Here is a 20,994-nt window from a genome sequence, read left to right on the forward strand (position 1 = left end):
CATTTAACGATGAAGTAGCTCCAACAACAAAGAACATACGCGTATGTTAATGACAATATGTAGACGCTGGACCAGAACACCTATTGCATTATATATTTATGAGGTCGTCAATAGGAAAAAAAATGTTTCTTAAAAGCAAGGCCCAAAATTTCGATATCGGTTAATATATCGGTGTACCCAAAAACCGAGATATATCGGATATATCGGATATCTCGGTTTTTTTGGTGACCAGTCTAAAATTTCTAAAATATCGGATATCTCACCGATATATCTCGGATATCTCACCGATATATCTCGGATATATAGGATATTTCGGAAATTTTAATATTAAATTATTAACAATTGGTCAAAAAGTCAACTGATATATATCGATTATCTCGGAAATATCGATTATCTCGGCGATATAAACTTTCATATCGGAAATTCCGATATATCTCGGAAAAAAAGGGGTTTAATATTCGGTGGATATATGTCGGAAATATCGATATCGGTGTACCAATTTACCGAGATATATCGGCGAGATATCGGATATCTCGGCGATATTTTGGGCCATGCTTAAAAGTACGTGACATCTATGTGGGCAAAAAAATTTGTTACTTACGCAAATAATGAAAGGTACGGTTAAGGTTCATAATTTGTCTAACTTACTTTTTCTTTCCCAAGCATTATACTGGGGGATCATAAGCCAAAAGCTTTATCGTCATCTTCATCAGGTATGTCCTAACATAGTACAAAATATCAGGATATGGGTATTTATCGATATTCAATTTCTGGATATGTATCGTGGATATATCCCCCTCTTTGGGGATATTTGACATTGTTTCATATGCAAATATCGTGGATATATCCAAAATATCGAAAAATATCGTAGATATTGTGGATATTTCTTGATATATCATGATACATTATTTATATTTATTTGAAATATAATGGTAAATATTAAATAAAATTATTATATACACAAAATATCCCCAAATATCTCCAAATATCGTAAATATCGCAAATATCGTTGAAATATCACTGATATTTGCAGTCGTATATATCTCTGAACATATCGTGATATTTATATATCTTTTTCTGAAATATGGATAGATATCCCCAAATATCGGGATATATCGGGATATTTTGTACTATGTGTCCTAAAGCCGATCATTAACAAACATTTTTCTAGGATTCTAAAATGGTATAATTTTAAAAAAATAAAAATAAAATAGCAAACACATTTTCTTATAGGGGAACTAATCTTAATATAATTTCTACACTATATGATAGCCGAGTTTTCCGGAACAACACCCTCACTATCGATGCAAATTTTGATTTCCCTATTTATCTAATTTAGAAGAAGAATCTCTCTTGCTGAAATTAGAAAGTACTCGCTAGGGGCACAACCTATTTTGGGTTGGGCAGGATAAAAAAAAAAAAAAAAAAATTACAAATTTGCCATTATTCTAAAAATCATGTTTTGTGTTGGGTAGACCCCAAAATTGCATCAAAATAACCTATTGCAACCTCCTCTATCCCTTCACCGTATTGATCCGGTACAAGGTCCATCTTCTCAAAGAATAAGAGAAACAATGCCAAATGACTCTTGTCAATTCCTAGAATTGGAAATATGAGAACTTGCAATTCCTGCATCTTCCAATAGACTAAGAAAAAAGGGATCAAACCGGCATTAGCTCTCTCAATATATAGAATCCATCACCTATATTCTTTATTATAGGTATTTGTTATTGACAGATTCCATATTGTGTTGGGCAGACTCCAAAAAAAAAAAACAATTATTACAAGTGTGTCATTGGTTCCAAAAAATTCAAAAAAAAAAAAAATATTACAAGTGTGTCATTGGTCTCAAAAAGTTGAATTCGAAAACCCCAAGCTTAAACGCGACCGGCTAGGTGGATTCATTGTCAAACCAACGATATGGCCATACCGTTTGGACTTAGTCCAAACGGTGTTATTACCGGTCAGAGGCCAAGAAAGCGAGAACTTTATATTTTTTCAAAGTTCAAATCTCAAACGCGGTGTGGCCACACCGTTTGGACTAAGTCCCCAACGATATGACCACACCGTTTGAGACTTAGTCGAAAAACGGTATGGCTACACCGTTTGGACTAAATTCCCAATGATATGGCCACACCGCTTTTGGATTTGAACTTTGAAAAAATATATAATTCTTTTTTTGGCCTCTTGACGGTTTTGGCCACACCGTTTGAGACTTAGTCCAAAACGGTGTACATCGCTCGGTTTGCACAAATGAACAATCTAACCGGTCGTTTAAACTTGGGATTTTCGATTCAATTTTTGGACCAATGAGACTTTTGTAATAATTGGTTTTCTTTTTTGGTCTCCGCCTAACACAATATAGAGTCCGTCGATAATAGGACCCTTATTATATCTTGGCCTTTAGGTATGAATATGAATTTTTCTGCCATCCAGTACCTAACCTATTCTTTGGGTTTAAAAGGTAGTCCTCAGGGAAAAATGCACAATACAAGAAGCACTTTTGCACCTTATCATTTTTCGGACGATTATTAGCATATCCACAAATTATTAGCATTTAATTCATATTGTAAGAGGGGCGGTGTGGTATAAACTATGATATAAAAAATATCTATAGTTAGTACATCATATCCACAAATTATTAGCATTTAATTCATATTGTAAGAGGGGATTGGGTATAAACTATGATATAAAAAATATGGTAAACAGAACCTACTCGATATATATCTCCCCTAATAGTTTAGGGTCAATTGGGGAGTGCAAGAAAGAATGTGTTTACCTTCCACAACAATTTGTAAAAAGAAAATGTGGCTGCGTTATCTGATATATTGACAGATTTAGCTCGGATCCAAAGAATAGAAGCAAGGATACCATGTCCGAGTTCCTGCACAAAAACAAACTTATCAAGCCAGAAAAACTCGCTTACTTCTATTATTGAAAAGAACAAGGAGCCTCGGTACATACCATTATGATCTTGTTCCGTACGAACGATGAAGTAGCTCCAACAACAGCAGCACATGCGTATGTTAATGACAATATGTAGACGCTGGACCAGAACACCTATTGCATTATATATTTATGAGGTCGTCAATAGGAAAAAAAATGTTTCTTAAAAGTACGTGACATCTATGTGGGCAAAAAAATTTGTTACTTACGCAAATAATGAATGGGTACGGTTAAGGTTCATAATTTGTCTAACTTACTTTTTCTTTCCCAAGCATTATACTGGGGGATCGTAAGCCAAAAGCTTTATCGCCATCTTCATCAGGTATGTCCTAAAGCCGATCATTAACAAACATTTTTATAGGATTCTAAAATGGTATAATTTTAAAAAAATAAAAATAAAATAGCAAACACATTTTCTTATAGGGGAACTAATCTTAATATAATTTCTACACTATATGATAGCCGAGTTTTCCGGAACAACACCCTCACTATCGATGCAAATTTTGATTTCCCTATTTATCTAATTTAGAAGAAGAATCTCTCTTGCTGAAATTAGAAAGTACTCGCTAGGGGCACAACCTATTTTGGGTTGGGCAGATAAAAAAAAAAAAAAAAATTACAAATTTGCCATTATTCTAAAAATCATGTTTTGTGTTGGGTAGACCCCAAAATTGCATCAAAATAACCTATTGCAACCTCCTCTATCCCTTCACCGTATTGATCCGGTACAAGGTCCATCTTCTCAAAGAATAAGAGAAACAATGCCAGCGACTACTGTCAATTCCTAGAATTGGAAATATGAGAACTTGCAATTCCTGCATCTTCCAATAGACTAAGAAAAAAGGGATCAAACCGGCATTAGCTCTCTCAATATATAGAATCCATCACCTATATTCTTTATTATAGGTATTTGTTATTGACAGATCCCATATTGTGTTGGGCAGACTCCAAAAAAAAAAAACAATTATTACAAGTGTGTCATTGGTTCCAAAAAATTCAAAAAATAAATAAATATTACAAGTGTGCCATTGGTCTCAAAAAGTTGAATTGAAAACCCGGCTTAAAACGACCGGCTGGAGTGGATTCATTGTCTAAACCAAACCATATGGCCATATCGTTTGGACTAAGTTTCAAACGGTGTGGCCACGAAGATCAAAGGCGAAAGCGAGAACTTTATATTTTTTCAAAGTTCAAATCTCAAACGGTGTGGCCACCGTTTGGACTAAGTCCCCAACGATATGACCACACCGTTTGAGACTTAGTCGAAACGGTATGGCTACACCGTTTGGACTAAATTCCCATGATATGGCCACACCGCGTTGGGATTTGAACTTTGAAAAATATATAATTCGCTTTTTTACCTCTTGACGGTTTTAACACACCGTTTGAGACTTAGTCCAAAATGTGTGCCACATCGCTCGGTTTGCACAATGAACAATCTAACCGGGTCGTTTAAACTTGGGATTTTCGAATTCAATTTTTTGGGACCAATGAGACACTTGTAATAATTGGTTTTCTTTTTTGGGTCTGCCCAACACAATATAGAGTCTGTCAGTAATAGGACCCTTATTATATCTTGGCCTTTAGGTATGAATATGAATTTTTCTGCCATCCAGTACCTAACCTATTCTTTGGGTTTAAAAAGGTAGTCCTCAGGGAAAAATGCACAATACAAGAAGCACTTTTGCACCTTATCATTTTTCGGACGATTATAACAAAATCTAAGAACTTCGAGTACCATGTCTGCCTGCTGTATCTTTTTCCTTGAGATGATTCGTAAGTCCTCCACAGATTTCTTCCACACCTCGAGATTAACCTCGTTCCTTATAGCATGACCAACTGAAACAATGACAATAGGAAGACCCCAACATTCATTTACCACTTGTCGAATGAAAGGAAAGATTTCAAGTGTGAGGACTTTGTCACCAACTTTGCTAGCAAACAAGTTCCACGACTCATTCTTAGACAAAAGGTTAACACGAATAATTTTGTCTGGCTTTGGTCTGGACAGTTGAAGTTCACGTGAGTAGTTAGCACTATCTTGCATCCATTCTCTCTGTTAGGACTTAGGACGAGGAATCCCCACCTCCTCAAAAGGAATCGGTTGCCACACATCATCAAATATTGAATCAATCTTTAATTTCGCGGAGAAGGAATCAATTTTTTGTTTTTGGTGAATTAATTTCGCAGAGGCGAATGGTTTCTTTTTGGTTGGGGTGTACTGGTTGGAACCCGTTATTTCCGATTTATGTTTGTGCCGGTTTTGGTGATGGGGTCTGCCCAAGACTCAATGTTGTGCCCAACATAAATACAGACTCCAAATTGGGCCGGGGTCTGCCCAACACAAAATGGGTCTGTCAATAATAGGACCCAATTAGAACTAGCTCTCCCTTTATTATTGATTTAGAGCTCCACCCCACCCCGTCACTGAAGTTAGAAATTAGAAGAATCTCCCTTATATCACTGAAGTTATATAATTAGTCCCTTTAATGTTTTTATACCACTTTTTGAATTACAATTTAAATCCAATGAAACCATGTTTCCTATTGTCAGTACCTTCCACTCTCAACCACTCGTGGCAGACCACGTGTCCAGACTTCAAGCAGGTCGTGCATATGACCTAAGATCAGGTCGTCCAAACTACCTAGGAAACGTAACCGTTGCAAGTTGGTCAACAATATCATTAATGACAGATCATTACTTTGTAACGGAAGGAATAAAAGCAATCATCAAGACAGCACAAAAGGGGGATCTACGCCTATAAAATGAGGCATCTTCTCCATTCTCAGGGGGGTGGACATTCTCTCCATCTCCAACTCAATCACTCAAAATGAACTATATCTGACTTGATTCCAGTTCACCAGAGAACTAGATACGTAGGCAACTCAGAGCACCGACCTGAGTTTAGTCAAACATCTTATACAAACCTTATTCTCCAAGATTGTAAAGTCATGACTAAAATGTAATGTACTTCTACATTGGCGCTGTCTGCCGGTTCGTTTTCTTGAGAAAATCATTCACACCATTTTCTCAAGCCCAAGAAACTTGGTAAAACCACCAGGGAAGAACAGTCAGCATTCTTCCATTCAACTATCAATGGCAGCAAGCGAAAAGTCAGCATTCTAAGAGATAAGTTTACATTCAACTATCCCTCATTTATACTAATATTTAATCTTAGATCAATTCAGATAATCTGTGCACACTTCTATGTTGCAAGATATACTTCATATTTACAGATCACTTGCAGTCAATCCAATACCAACCCGAGGGCTGCAACTACCACCATGTCACACATTCCTTTACGGCGAATCGGTGACAATACAGATTCAAGAATCCAGCTTACAGGTCACTCCTTACTAGGTCAACTAAGGTGTTGGTTCAAACACTCTCAAACACAAATTTCAGAGCATGCTAATATCAATGAGAAGAAGCGCACACCAACACAACTCATCATAGAGCTATATCAAAATCTCAGCCATATCTCATACAAAGACCTCCCCTAGGTCATCCATCAGCCAGGTCAGCATCAGTCATGTCATCCTCAGCCAGGTCGTCCTCTACTAGGTCATCCATCAGATCAGCGCATCATCAAGTCAGGTCATCCATCAGATCAGCACATCATCAAGTTAGGTCATCCAAAGCCAGGTCGTCCTCCACTAGGTCATCCATCAGATCAGTGCATCATCAAGTCAGGTCATCCTCAGCCAGGTCATCCTCTTCTAGGTCATCCTCAGCCAGGTTGTCCTTAGCCAGGTCATCCATCAGATCAACACATCATCAGCTCAGGTCGGACAAAAACAGAAAGAAGGTGAATTTGGAGGGGAAACAGTGGATTTTGACCTCAAAAATGGCTACCACAAAGCAAAGCTTAGTGGTGACAGCGTGCGCGCCGCCGAGATATTTTCGAATTGGGCTCACACGCGTGATTCTGACAACTGTAGCTAAAGTTATGGCCAAACTACTAAAACACATCCAAACTTACTCTAATTAGCTAAAGATCAGCTCATCCTCAGAACAACTCTTCCTCAAGTTAGCTCATCCTTAGATCAGGTCATCCTCAGCTCAGGTCATCCTCAAGATAGGTCATCCTCAAGTCAGCTCATCCTCACCATTTCGGCATCCTCGGATCGGCTCATCCTCGGTCGACTTATCCTCATTTCGGTGGATTCTCAAGTCATTCATCCTCAGAACATCTTATCCTCAAGTCAGCTCATCTTTAGATCAGCTCATCCTCAACTCAGGTCATCCTCAGCCAGGTCATCCTCAAGTCAACTCATTCTCAAATCAGCTCATCCTCTCCGAGCAGTCGTCTTCTTCATTTCGGTCTTCTTCTCATTTCAGTCGCCCTCCGGATCAAGTCGCCCCTCGGATCAAGTCATCCTCAAGTCAGTCGGGCGGTGTCTACAACCTGAAAGAAGCAACCAATATTCTAACTATTAGTTCAACTCGAACACAATCACTGTCAGTTTAGCTTGTACACAGGTTGTCATCAGTTCACTGGAGCTTGAATGAACATCAATATTCCAGGTCATCCCAGACTGACCACACCGGAAAGCTCGCGTTGATGATGTCAATCAATCTAAAAAAAGCTCACTCGCCATTGTCACACCCCGAATTTCGGCGCATGAAAAAACGATATTTGTTCCCCGACTCTTGATCTCCGGGTGTGACGACTCTCTACTTCCAAAACCCATAAACAGTTTAAATATATGGATAATTAAAACCAATAAAAATTTTAACTTAAACAAAAGTCCTCTTCATTACAAAAATTAACAAATGAAAATGCAAATAACCTTATCTCAACTGAAAATCTATATCACCTCAAAGGAAAACAAGGCCTATCTTGAAATGCGACGCTAACGCAAACCACAAGTAGCAACCAATCTTCTTCAACACTAAACCTCATCCAAGACTTATCAACTATGTTCATTTAATGAACACACCGATAAACAAACATGCAAATCGGGTCAAGACATTATAAAATGCTGGTGTGAGTAGCCCTAAAATAAAACATATACTTATACATACATATACACAATCCATAAGGCAGTTAGTTCCTCCACCGAGGCGCCTTAACTCCCAACAACTAATATGACATTCTTAAATACAATAGGTAAGGTAGGTAGTTCCTATACTGAGGCGTCTTAACTTCCAACAACTAATACAACATACCATACGCATAATAAAAAGACATTTAGTTCCTCCACGAGGCGCCTTAGGTTCTAACTAAACTACTAACCAGCCAAACATATACAATCATCTATCTAAAGATATATCATAAACCAACATGTTACCATAATTATATTAATTAAGGCTTTCTTTGTGTGTTCCTAAAATTCACGTCGTATCTATGTCTTACCTAGTTTCCCTGGCTACCACAATCGCTACCCAACGCCGAACATGTACATCCACATGCCTCCCCTTACATAATGTACCACTCCGTGCGTAACTACCTTGAGCGGGATGCCGCACACTAGGTAACCCTCACACGAAAGCCATTATATAAGTACTGCCACTATTCGGCATAAAATATCGCGCGTCTCGTTCTATTTTGCGAACGAAATAATCAAGCCACTATTTAACTTCGCCCGAGGGGGCCATTCAGATTCACCGAAACGCCGGAAGGGCCAATCACATTACTTTCGCCCGAAGGCCATTCAGATTCACTGAAACGCCAGAAGGGCCAATCACATTACTTACGCCCGAAGGCCATTCAGATTCACTGAAACGCCAGAAGGGCCAATCAAATTGCACACGCCCACACATGGCAAATCACATGAGTTGTGGTAGCTAGGTTCTAGGATTTTCGTTAACTAATTTATTCAAGTGTCATACATTAATGACTCATAATAATTCCACTATATCACGTGCAAGTCAAATACCTTATTGCACTATACCACAATATTTAGAAATATCTCAATATATCTCATAACCATTTTCATTCTTCCATGTGCCAATATATTATTGCACTAAGCCACAATCCCGTGGGCAAATATTCACCAATACTATACTACCTCATAGTAGCACCTCACATATATAATAATGGAGTGTTTATACATTTATTTCTCCAAAACTATTGCATTTAATATATATATCCCAACATATTATATAATGTCACAATATTAACGTCAAATCTTAATTAGATAATGACCACCAAATTTATACAAGCTTCCACAACATTTTAGCATTTGATTTGTCCATACAATTTACAACATAAAATGTAGCACAATTAAACAGTCCACAGTCCACAATCAAAGCCCAATATATATATGCTTTACACACTACTCACGTCAAATCTTAATTAGATAATGACAAACAACGTTATATAATTTTCGACAATATTTATTACTATATTTGTCCATATTCTTAAATATGAGAAAAACTGGAAAAAGTCAACATTCCACAGTCAACGGTCAACGGTCAAAGTCAACGCATCATGGTCAAAGTCAAATTGTCATTTCTATGTTCAACGGGTGCGTGGTCATAGCCATGGTTCATGGCTAAGGTCAAGGTGCATGGCTCATGGGCTCATGACCAAGGTAATGGTTTGGACCCAACTGGCCAAGCCCAAACCTTAGAACCCGAAAGTCTAAATGTTGAAAGACCCATTGGGATCTCTATTTTAAATCCTATGGACTGGCCCCAAACAATATTAGAAACTGGCCCAAAACAGTTAAGTGGTTCGGTCCAAAATTGAACTGAAACCGGCCCAAAAACTAAAACAAAACTGGGCCCAAACAAAACAAAATAAACTGGCCCAACTAACAAGCTAAGGCCCAAAAATTGAAATTAAACATTTCGGCCCAGCCCAACAGAACAAACTTTTCGGCCCAAGGCCCAACTGACCAAACAGTGCTACAGTGTCATCTTCTTCCTCCACCACCAGCACCAAACCGACCACCATACCTTCACACACCACCCCAAACAAACCCATCGAAAATTGTGTGGGTGAAAAACCCCACAACTTTAATAAAACAAAAATCCCCAAATCCTTCAATCCCGATTCTCCATCAAACTAGATCTAAAAATATTACCGCCGCCATTAACGCTCGTTTCAAGCTTCAGCCGCACCATTGTCCAGCCCACAACCACCACCAAACAATCCATTCCAGCCGACACATAAAAAAACCAAACATCAAGAGTTCAACCAACATCATAATAGGCGACGCCATTGATGAACAGTGCAAGCTTTACCGCCATTGACAAGCCTTCACGCTCCCAACATCCCTATGCTAACCACCAACCATCAACCCACCAACATCACAATCTAAAACCCCATGTCTAGTTTCAACCAAAACAGTACAAAGCATAAACTGGCGATTTTTCTCTGGCCCCCATTAACACTTTTACAGAGCACCAGCATAGCTTGAACAGCCACACTCCTCTCCAACAATACAAACCCACAACAACAAAAACGAGTTCAAACAACCAAAAACACAAACCCACAACAACAAAAACGAGTTCGAACAACCCAAAAACAAGACGATTCCATTATTTTAGTTTTAGCCACCATTAACGACCTCCGGAGTTCGAGCACTCCAACAGTTCCAACGAATCCTACTCCTAAAGTTTTAGTAATTAAACAAAACAACACCTAACCTTTAAGAGTTAATCATTTACCTGGATGAGAAATAAAACAGCATAGAAAAACAAGATCTAAACCGAATGTAAGAAAACGAGATAAAACAAACATATATAACTTCTATTTATTTTTCGATGGAAACAAAAATGTAACTACTCACAATAATGAAATGATTTCGGCGAAATTCCTCCGAAGTTCGAATTCGTCAAGCTCCTCCACCCTCCAAAGAAGCGAGTTTCTAGCTCGCCTCCATTTTTATTATTTTTTTTATTCTCCAAGAACCCTATTCTCTAGAACAATGTGATTATATACTTGAGTTTGAAACCCAAGCCCAAAACAGACTCGGGCCCAAAAATCAGGCACGCGTATCCCAAATCCAATCCAATGAATTTTTAAATAAATAAATAAATTAATTAATAAATAAATACGTATTTTAAAATTCGGGCGTTACAGCCATGGAGTTATATCACACACAAAAAGTTGCCAACATATCCATCATCAATTGAAATAACAAATTAAGGGGAAGCAATACTTTGTCGAATCAAGGAATCAATAATTCCAAACCGAGAAGCATCCAAGTGTTTTCGAATGAGATATAACAATTCAAAGCATGCAGTTCCATCCTTGACAGTTCACATATACTACAAATCAGTGAGTCACTCGAATTGCAAAATGGAAGCTCACTATTGCAAGCTAATCAAGCTGGGGGCTAGCCATAGCCATCTCCGAACTGGGACACGTTATTTCACTGAGGCTAAACAACATTAACACCCACAAAGGGCTGCTTCTACTACAAACTGGGGGCTAGTGATAAGCACGTCAGCTAAAGGTTAACGATCAATCATAGTAATACCCCTAAAAGGCTTACTATCAGCCAACCAAATTGGCATTTATGATCATAGTAACGTCCCCAAAAGGCTTACTAATAAGCCAACTCATATGGCATCTACGACAACAATAGCGCCCCCAAAAGGCTAGCTATCAACTAATCAGCTTGACAGCATGCTAAGGATCAATTTCGAACCACACACTACGATGTCAAATCACAATCAAGGACGCTCAATGGGAAACAACCATAGTGACGCCCCAAAATGCTAGCTATCAATCATAGTGACGCCCCCCAAAAGGCTAGCTATCAACCATAGTGACGCCCCCAAAAGGCTAACTATCAACAAAAACACCCCCAAAAGGCGTACAATCAACTTAACACCAACGTCAGGGTTAAGCTTGATTCAACCATAGTGACCCCCACAAGGCTAGCTATCAACCACAGTGACGCCCCCAAAAGACTAGCTATCAACTATAGTGATGCCCCCAAAAGACTAGCTATCAACCATAGTGATGCCCCCAAAAGGCTAACTATCAACAAAAACACCCCCAAAAGGTATACAATCAACTGAACACCAACGCAGGGTTAAGTTTGATTCAACTGTAATTACCATTCAAAAGCTAATTATCAGTCAAAACCAATCTACGATCTACGCACTACGAGCTACAATCTGCTCACTACCACATCAACTCCCAACAAAGCTCTGAGCAACAAACAACATCCAGCCTACAAACACAGAAAATTCAATTGGTAGCAATCTCCATTTTCAACCAAGTAAGACACGCGATCCCCTTTATTATCTTTCTTTACAATACTATTCTACAAACATTGATATAAAGAAAGGGGGCTATGTCAGTACCCTCCACTCTCAACCACTCGTGGCAGACCACGTGTCCATACTACAAGCAGGTCGTGCATACGACCTAAGATCAGGTTATCCAAATGACCTAGGAAACGTAACCGCTACAAGCTGGTCAACAACATCATTAATGACAGATCATTACTTCATAATAGGAGGAGTAAAAGCAATCATCAAGACAGCACAAAAGGGGGATCTACGCCTATAAAAGGAGGCGTCTTCTCCATTCTCAGGGGGGCGGACATTCTCTCCATCTCCAACTCAATCACTCAAAATGAACTATGTCTGACTTGATTCCAGTTCACTAGAAAATTGGATACGTAGACAACTCAGAGCACCGACCTGAGTTCAGTCAAACATCTTATACAAACCCTATTCTCCGAGATTGTAAGGTCATGACTAAAATGTTCAGTCATGGCTAAGGTGAAAGGGAATACCCTCAGTTTAATTTGTTCCGCACCAACCGTAGGATGGTGGAATGTTGTTAGGATTTGTTCAATCCTACGCATGTGCTAAACCATGAAAAACGGGTAACAAATTAAAAATATTTGGGGGGATTCGAAAATCCCCCACTGGGTCTGCTAGAACGATGCACGACTTAGGGCCATCGTTTAGGGCTTTATAAAAATCAGAGAGAGGAGTCTCTTGTTCTTTAGCCATTGATGCAAGTGTAGTGTGTGAAATTCTAGATAGGCGTGTTGTATTTATTTCTACGAAAAACAAGCCTGATTATACTAGAATTAAAACTCCTCTGACAGAAGAGGCGAGGAGTGGAAGAAAGGAATACCTGATTGCGTCCTTGCTTCGCTTATGAATAGCATCTTGTTTACGCGATTTCAGTGTATATAACAAGTTAGAACACTGAAAAACTTGAAAAATCGAAGTTCGAAACAAAAATGTGGAAATCCGGCTAAAATCAAATTTCGTAGGCTGGTACGCTCTCCTTGGGCGCAGGTGCGCCTAAGGGTTTTGTGAATGTCCAGTGTTTGAGCGCGGGTCGCACTCGGTTTGGGCGCGGGTCGCGCTCAGCTTCTAGTGTTTTGAGCGCAGGTGCGCTTGCTTAGGGTGCGGGTCGCGCTCAGGAATTTCAGATGTCCAGTGTTTGAGCGCGGGTTGTGCTCGGTTTGGGCGCGGGTTACGCTTCAGGGAGTTCGAGTTTTAGGCCTTTTATCGTACTCCAAAAAATTTGAAAATTTTACAATAATTTGCTAAGACGTCTATCAAGTAGCCTGTAAAATTTCAAGTAAATCGAAGATATGAAAGTCCCTCTACTGCCCTGCAAAGTTTGCAAAACAGTTTTCAAACACAATACAAACAACCGAATGGTTAACCCATCAAAACAAAGCCAAAAATTTCCAAATATTTCCTGGACACTCCTGACAGATCCTACTTGTTCCTGTAAAAATTTTAGAGCAATTGGAGTTCTACAACCTCTCCTTATTGGCTGGTGTTCCAGATATTAAGTGTTTGAAACACTGCAGAAACACACTGGAAACCCTCTACTATTTAGGAGGTCAAAACAAATAAAAAACTCGTCAAATTTTTACTACAAACTCCTGACTTAGGATAGATACTCCTGTAAAAATTATAGAATTTTTAGAACTCCCTAAATAACCTTATTCGTCTATTTTTCAAGAACATAAGGTGTGAAAAATGAAATGCAGCACTGTAAAGATCGTATTTTTTTCACAAGGTAAACCAACTTTGAAAAATCTGAAAATATTCCAGTAAATCAACAACACATTAAATATTATGTTTGAAAATTTTCAGAATTTTTTGAAAATTTAGAAATACCTTCACCGCAGTGTTTTTCTCTCTGTGAATCCATGCCCCAATGCCCTAAAACGATTGAACAGTTCCGAAAATTCAAGAAATAAGAATGAAAAATTAAAAGGGTGGGTGGGTAGAGAATGGGGGATTGCCCCTTGGATTCAAGCAATTGAACTCTTGTCTTGAACGAGATTAAGATGGCAGCGACGCCATTTGATAACCGTAAAAATAATAGAATCCTAAATATTAATGTTAACAACACTAATACGTAATCCTACCATTCTTACGTTTAAATCAATTCTTCTTACTCTCAAAACATAATTATGCAATATAATGAGTAAGGATTCGTCTACTCTTAACTCTCTAGACTTAAATCGAATTCAACTAATCAAACCCAAAAGGAACAATGGTGAGAGTAATGATTTGATGTGAAATCTCTATACTACCATTCCCAACACAAGAACAATAATAACAATAAGACATAATTAAATTAAACTGAAATTAAACTAATTTAGAACTAAGATTGTGAATAACTAATTATGAATTTAAGACAACTAAATCTAAATAAGAATTTAAGTAATAATCTAAATTGAAATGAAGAACTAATACTTTATTCTAAAAACTAAAATATGATTCTAAACTAACTAATTGAATGAATGTAAAAAAAACTAGATCTAGATCTAAAAACTAATCTAGATCTATCTTTTTCTAACCCTAAACTCCATTAACATTAGCTTCCTAACCTAACTGCCATTAATATTGAGTCAAGCTTTTGTTTTTATACTTTCATATCCAAAAATCGTGCATGGGCTTGGAGCCATGTTTTGGGCCGGAAAATCGGGCCCAAAACCCAATTTCTTTAGTCCAAAATAGGCTCTTCAGCTGCAGTTGGCTTCAACAGATGTTTCGTCCACTTCTGCTCCTCCGATTGGGCCAAGGCTTGGACCATTGGAAAGCTCTTTCCGAGCCGGTCGTTTTGACATAAGATTCTCCCAATTCCGAGGTCTGAGTCCAAAGATATGGCCTTCGGAAGTTCTGCTGACTTGTGCACTGTTTCTGCCCGTGTTGACTTTTCAGCTTTTGACCGGGCTCTACAAAGGCTTTGTCTTCTTGAAAATTGGCCTTTAATCACATAACTCCTTAGCAACCGACCTTTGCTCCTTTATCTCGCTAAAGTGGCACATTTCTGCACATAATGGACTTTGAAGCCTGAAATGCATAAAAACACGTAATCAATATTAACTCTTACTTATTATTCACATAATTGGTCTAAAAGTAAGATTGTTAAGGAGTTAAAACTACAGTTTTGGGCTCTTATCACTATCCCTCCAAGACTGCTTAAGCTAATTTGGTTGCCACAGACCTCAATCCTCCAGTTTTCTCCACAAAACAATACAACAAAATTCTAAGTCTGCTTAATTCAAGTAGCACCACTTCACACGCAAACCTGACAGGTATTTCGCTAAATCCATATGGATCATTGATTCTGGTGCTACAAATCATGTCTCTTCATCGTTAAGTATTTTCTCTCATTATAAAACTTCTCCAAAATATTCCACTCTTAAACTTCCTGATGGAACATATCATATAATCACTCATGTTGGTAGTGTTATTCTTTCTCCTCTATTGTGTCTCGAGAATGTTCTGTTTGTTCCCACTTTTCATTTTAATATGCATTCTATCAGTGAACTAGTCAAGTCACACCCTATCTTTGTCACGTTCACTAATGATTCTTGCATTTTTCAAAACCAGTTATTGAAAAAGAAGATTGGATTAGGAAGGCTTAATGGCTTAATGGCTTAATGGCTTAATGGGAGACTCTACCATCTTTAGCTAGCTTCAGTTTGCTCCTTCCACCACTCCACCACAAACAATTTATGGTACTGTCGATTAGGCCATCTCTCTTCCACTCCTTTGCAAATTTTAGCTAAGCAATTTCCCTTTATTTCTAGTTCCAATAATGCTACTGCTTGCCACCACTACTAAAATAAAGGTTTTTTGTGTCACTTTTTTTTTAGGTCTCGTGTCATTCACTACCAAAAAGTGACACACAAAAATTTGATGCGTCACTTTTATATAGAACGAGGGTTGATGTGTTGCTTCTAAGAAAAGTGACACAAGTATTTTAATTTTTTGGGTCATTGTATTTGAAAGTGACACTAGTGTTTTGGGTTCTTGTGTCACTTTTCAGTAAAGAGAAAACAAATAAAAAACAACTACTAATAAAAGGGAAAAAAATGACACAAGTAAAAATACAAAATTATACTCGAAGTCTCAAACTCATGATTTGTGCGCTATTTGTTTCAAACGAAAAGAGAAGAAAATAAGAAAGAGATCGAAATAAATTCAAGTCCTAAACCGGAAAATACTTCTCGTCTGCCGTTGCTCAATGTTCTCTCTTGCTGCTGCTGCTCAATCTTCTCTCTCACTGCCAATTTAGTAAGTACCCATTCACCATCTTCCACTCATCTCTCACTTTCGAATTGTCTGTTTTCCGTAGGGATTCCATTGATAAACTAGGATTTATACAAATTCGATCTCCCTTTCTTCAAAGGTGCAATTTTTATTTGCTTACTTGCTTGAATTTACTTGGTACTGCTTCATTTTATTTGAAATTAAGAGTCCTTTTGAAACTAGAACAAAAGGAAATATATCATTATATTATATTATATTCATCTGAAATGGAAAAACTTTTTTGGAAATATATCGCAGAGCATACCAAACAAGACATGTGTTTACCCTGTGGGGCATATTACAACTACTTAAATTGTACCCAAAAAAATTACCTGATTTAGATCTTATGTTTAATTGTGATGACAATCCAGTTATCATGAAAGATTCTTACACAGGATCCAATGCCACGCCACAGCGCTTGTGTTTCCTGATTGGTAATTCTCGGGTTGGTAATGCTTCTACACTTTTTCTTTTTCTTTTTTTCTTTTCACCCTACACACCCTGCAGTGTGTTACAATTTAAAGGATGATGTTTTGTTTATGTGATACAAGTTCTATTTATCATAATTACATTTTATTCTTTTGCAAATTTTCTCTCCTCTCCACAAAAGAAAATTGTATGTGTTAAGAAAATTAAATACTACTATATACCATATAGACGCTCCTTCAAATCCTGAAAGAAAAAATTTCTAGTTCAAATTCTTTTTCCAAATGCATTGTTATGATTTGCATATATTAACCAAGCCTGAGATTAATATAAAGCCCCAGGAGTTCTTGTTAGAGGAACTCAAAGAAGGGAATGACAAGGTTAAGTGGACAGAAACGGGAACCATACACTTATTGGAAAGAAAACCCTGGAGTTTTGAAGACAAGGCAGGACCTACTCAAATGTAAGACCACGGACAAGGTGGACTGGAATGCATGTCTCTATGCTCAAGTAAGAATTAAATAAACACTCTAAGTTACGTACTCATTGTTGTGAAGTGCATTGTTGCATATGCCAAAACTATAGCAAAAATCAGTTGCTACTGCAATTAAAATATATATAAGATGAGTGGTGATGATCATATATTATTCTTAATGTCCGACTCCATTTGTTGCATACAAAATTTTAATATGAAGATAGTGGAATGATAAAAAATGCTCTTCTTACTATATGTCACAGTAGCTTAAATACACAAGTTAACTCATAGATTTCCAGGATTGGGGTGCTGAAAGAGTAAAAGGTTACATGAAATCCAACTTAGCAGGCCAATGCACCCACAGGTAAACGTGTAAGCTTTTACTTGCGTTGAGCTTCAGTTTAGATTATAACTCATTTTTTTCGTTTAGAGATTGTTTTGATATATTCTCTCATTGAAATTATGAGGTTTTTGGACTTTTTTTCCTGAAAATTTTATACATATATAAGATCTTCATAGAAGGAAAGGCTTGGTATTTCCTCTTGAGATTTCGGTTCTTTGGGTATGGTGGTTTATTTTCACACTTTGGTTTCCTGTTGTGATATTTAAGTAAGATTGGTTTATTTTCACAGTTTTTCCCATTTTTTTTTCTAAAAGTAATTATGCTGCTTAGCTACTTAGCTTAATTATGTTGCTTAGTAGTCATTTAAGTGTACTTGGTGTTATATTGCTCTGCAGTCCGATGGAGACCATCACATCTGTAAACCATTCAATAAACTTTTAATTTGCTATAATAACCTTTTTCTTACATACTTGCTTACATCCATGAAGACCAATATGAATGGCCTAAGTTCTTGGTACAACACTCCATCTAGTCCCCCACCAAGAGTAAATCGACTAGTTTTATACTTTTGTTTAGGCGAAAAGAGGTCACCTTGGCTTATATGAGTAAGTTGTTTGTGGGTTACTTACGAAGTTTATGTTTCTCAAATATATTATCATGGAGACCATTTAATTATGATAGACTATGCACTTGTGATTAAAGAGGGTGTTGTAGAGATTATTTCTAATATCGCGAAACTTAATGCCTTATTCTCTTATGGAATTAATTGGTTCTTTGGAATTGAAGGTGCTTGTGCCACTTCAAGCTTCTATTTATATCTTTGAACCTTAAGTTCACACACCCTACTTAGAAAGGAGATAGACAAAAAGAGAGAATAAATCCCTCGGTTTGTCACCTTACCTAGTATGGTAACCGCTTCATGGAAGCTTAAGTTCGTAAGTATTTATTTCTAATACATATTCCTAGCATAGTTGCTTGTTGTATGATTGTTAAATTCTCAAGTCAGGCAACACCAATGATGTGTTAGAACTTAGTTTTAACATACTTAGAGTTTGAATTGGGTTATGGGAATGTCCAATTACTTAGATTAAAATTATTCATTGATTCCTCGATTGTGTGTGTGTAGTTTCATGGCTTTCAATTCATTTTGTCTTGATTTTGATTGAGTCGCTTTGTGATAGTTTCATATTTACCGTATAACGTGCGTGAACTTAGACCATTACATGCGAGAGCATGTGTTCAAGCACTTGCTTGATTTACGAGCCATAGGTGTAGGCTTGGTGAGTGTCATCTTAGGTACTTGATTTTTTCTATTAAGGACATGTGTGAGTATAATGTCAGTGTCCTGTAGTGGCTTGGGGATAACCTATAACAGCTTAGAACATAAATTTTGGTAACTAGCTAGGGTGCTAAGCCTTAGTCATATTGCCATATAATATGTTCACAATTTATGAATGTTTTTACTGTTTAAAAACAAGGTTAATAAAGATTTTTATTCATCTTGTTAAGGTCTTGTGGAATGATATAGATTTTTCTATGAGCTTTCATTGTTGAGTTGTTGCTAATTATTGTAAGTTGAAGAAATGAGTAGAAAGACCCAATTGGCTGATGGTTTTCCAAAGTGTGTGGTTGGAAGAATTCTTCATATATGTGACTTGTTGGTAGAGATATGTTTGAAGGCAAGGTAATTTCTACATTACGTACTCTTGCGTGTGTGTTATTGATATGAAGAAGTTTGTTTGTTTCCATTGTTGTAGGCAATAATCTCATCTTGTATACTGCTTTCTATCCATGAGAATGCATGTCATGTCAATGTCATACGATTATGTGGATATATAGTATTCATTATAAGGCATGAGACACATGTCTTGATTGTAGAAGTGGTGCTTTTGTTTCTAAAGTCTCCGAGAATAACTCAATTAATTAATCTTTTCATGTTGGGCAAATTCTTTCTTAACTTGATAGATCATTTTGTTGTCGTTCGGTGTGTTGTGTAGGGTATCAATTTTATGGAGGGAAAAGCAAGAAAACCAAAAAAATTGCTCCCCAATCTGATGAATCATACTCACCTCAAGCTTTTTGTCAAGGTAAAAATTTAAACCCCGCCCTCCATTTTCTCATTTTACTATAATGTTTTCTTGATTCACTTGCTTTTTAATTTTATATACTAGTCATAGTGGAATGACGACTTTATGATATGATGCAGGTGTATGGATCGATTAACAAATGAATAGATGGCAACTAGGTTTTTTGGTGTTGGAAGTGCTCACAACAAGCTAAGATATTGTTAGGATAGTATTGGCGCTATGTAGTTTTTTTTTTTTTTTTTTATTTTATTTTATTTTTTAAATTGATTATTTTGGTATTGGAATGACTTTTTTTGTTAGGAGTCAAACTAGATGATAAATACTTGGTTTGATCGATGAAATTAATAGAAGTTAATTGTTTTGAATGTTGTTTCTTTCTTCTCGAGTGGATGTTGTTTCCGTATCATAAAACATGTTAAAGTGATTTTGGTTGTGATGTTTTGATAAATGTGTGTGGATGGTGTTTCTATCATAAAGCAGGTTAATGGGATTTTGGTTATGACGTATAGGATGCAGGTTGAGAAATGAATACGATCGAATACAAAAATGAGAAAAAGTTAAAAAAAAAATTATTTTCATTTGTCTCGCTTTTGGAAAAAGTGACATAATATTTATTAAAAGTGACACAACTGACCACTCTTATGTGTCGCTTTCTTTTTCATACGAGTTACATAGAGTTGATTCCCAAGAGTGACACAAGAAGTAAGGGGATTTTGTGTCGCTTTTGACGTACTTGTGTCTCGCTCTGGTCCAAAAATGACACAACTAATATACTTAATATGTCACTTTTGATGTACTTATGTCTCACTCTGGTCCAAAAGTGACACGACTAGTATACGTAATGTGTCACTTTTGACGTACTTATGTCTCACTTTAGTCAAAAAGTGACACAACTAGTATACTTAATGTGTCACTTTTGACATACTTATGTCTTACTCTGGTCCAAAAGTGACACAACTAGTATACTTAATGTGTCACTTTTGACGAAATTATGTACCACTCTGGTCCAAAACAGATACAACTAGTGTCACTTTTGACAAGCGCGACACTCTTTCTTAAAAGTGACACAAGAGGCTATTCTTAAGTGTCACTTTTATTAACAAAAAGTGACACATTTAGTAAGGCTTTTGTGTCACTTTTGGTAGAATTTTATGTGTCGGGGGCTTATAGGTCACTTCAGAATTAGTTTCAAAAGTGACACAAGTGACCTCTTGTGTCACTTA

At 37.2% G+C, this 20,994-nt stretch overlaps 1 long non-coding RNA gene across 1 annotated transcript; it reads right to left on the reverse strand.

Annotated features, from left to right (window-relative positions):
* Positions 1-2,776: 2,776 nt before the first annotated feature.
* Positions 2,777-3,315, reverse strand: LOC147518012 (uncharacterized). The gene is made up of 3 exons (XR_015213981.1): positions 3,204-3,315; positions 2,965-3,060; positions 2,777-2,884 (listed from the first exon to the last, which is right to left on the reverse strand). It is a non-coding gene; the product is annotated as an uncharacterized LOC147518012 (long non-coding RNA).
* Positions 3,316-20,994: the final 17,679 nt, after the last annotated feature.

This window comes from Coptis chinensis, chromosome 2, assembly GCF_015680905.1.
Source record: "Coptis chinensis isolate HL-2020 chromosome 2, ASM1568090v1, whole genome shotgun sequence".
In the NCBI taxonomy this organism is placed as follows: domain Eukaryota; kingdom Viridiplantae; phylum Streptophyta; class Magnoliopsida; order Ranunculales; family Ranunculaceae; genus Coptis; species Coptis chinensis.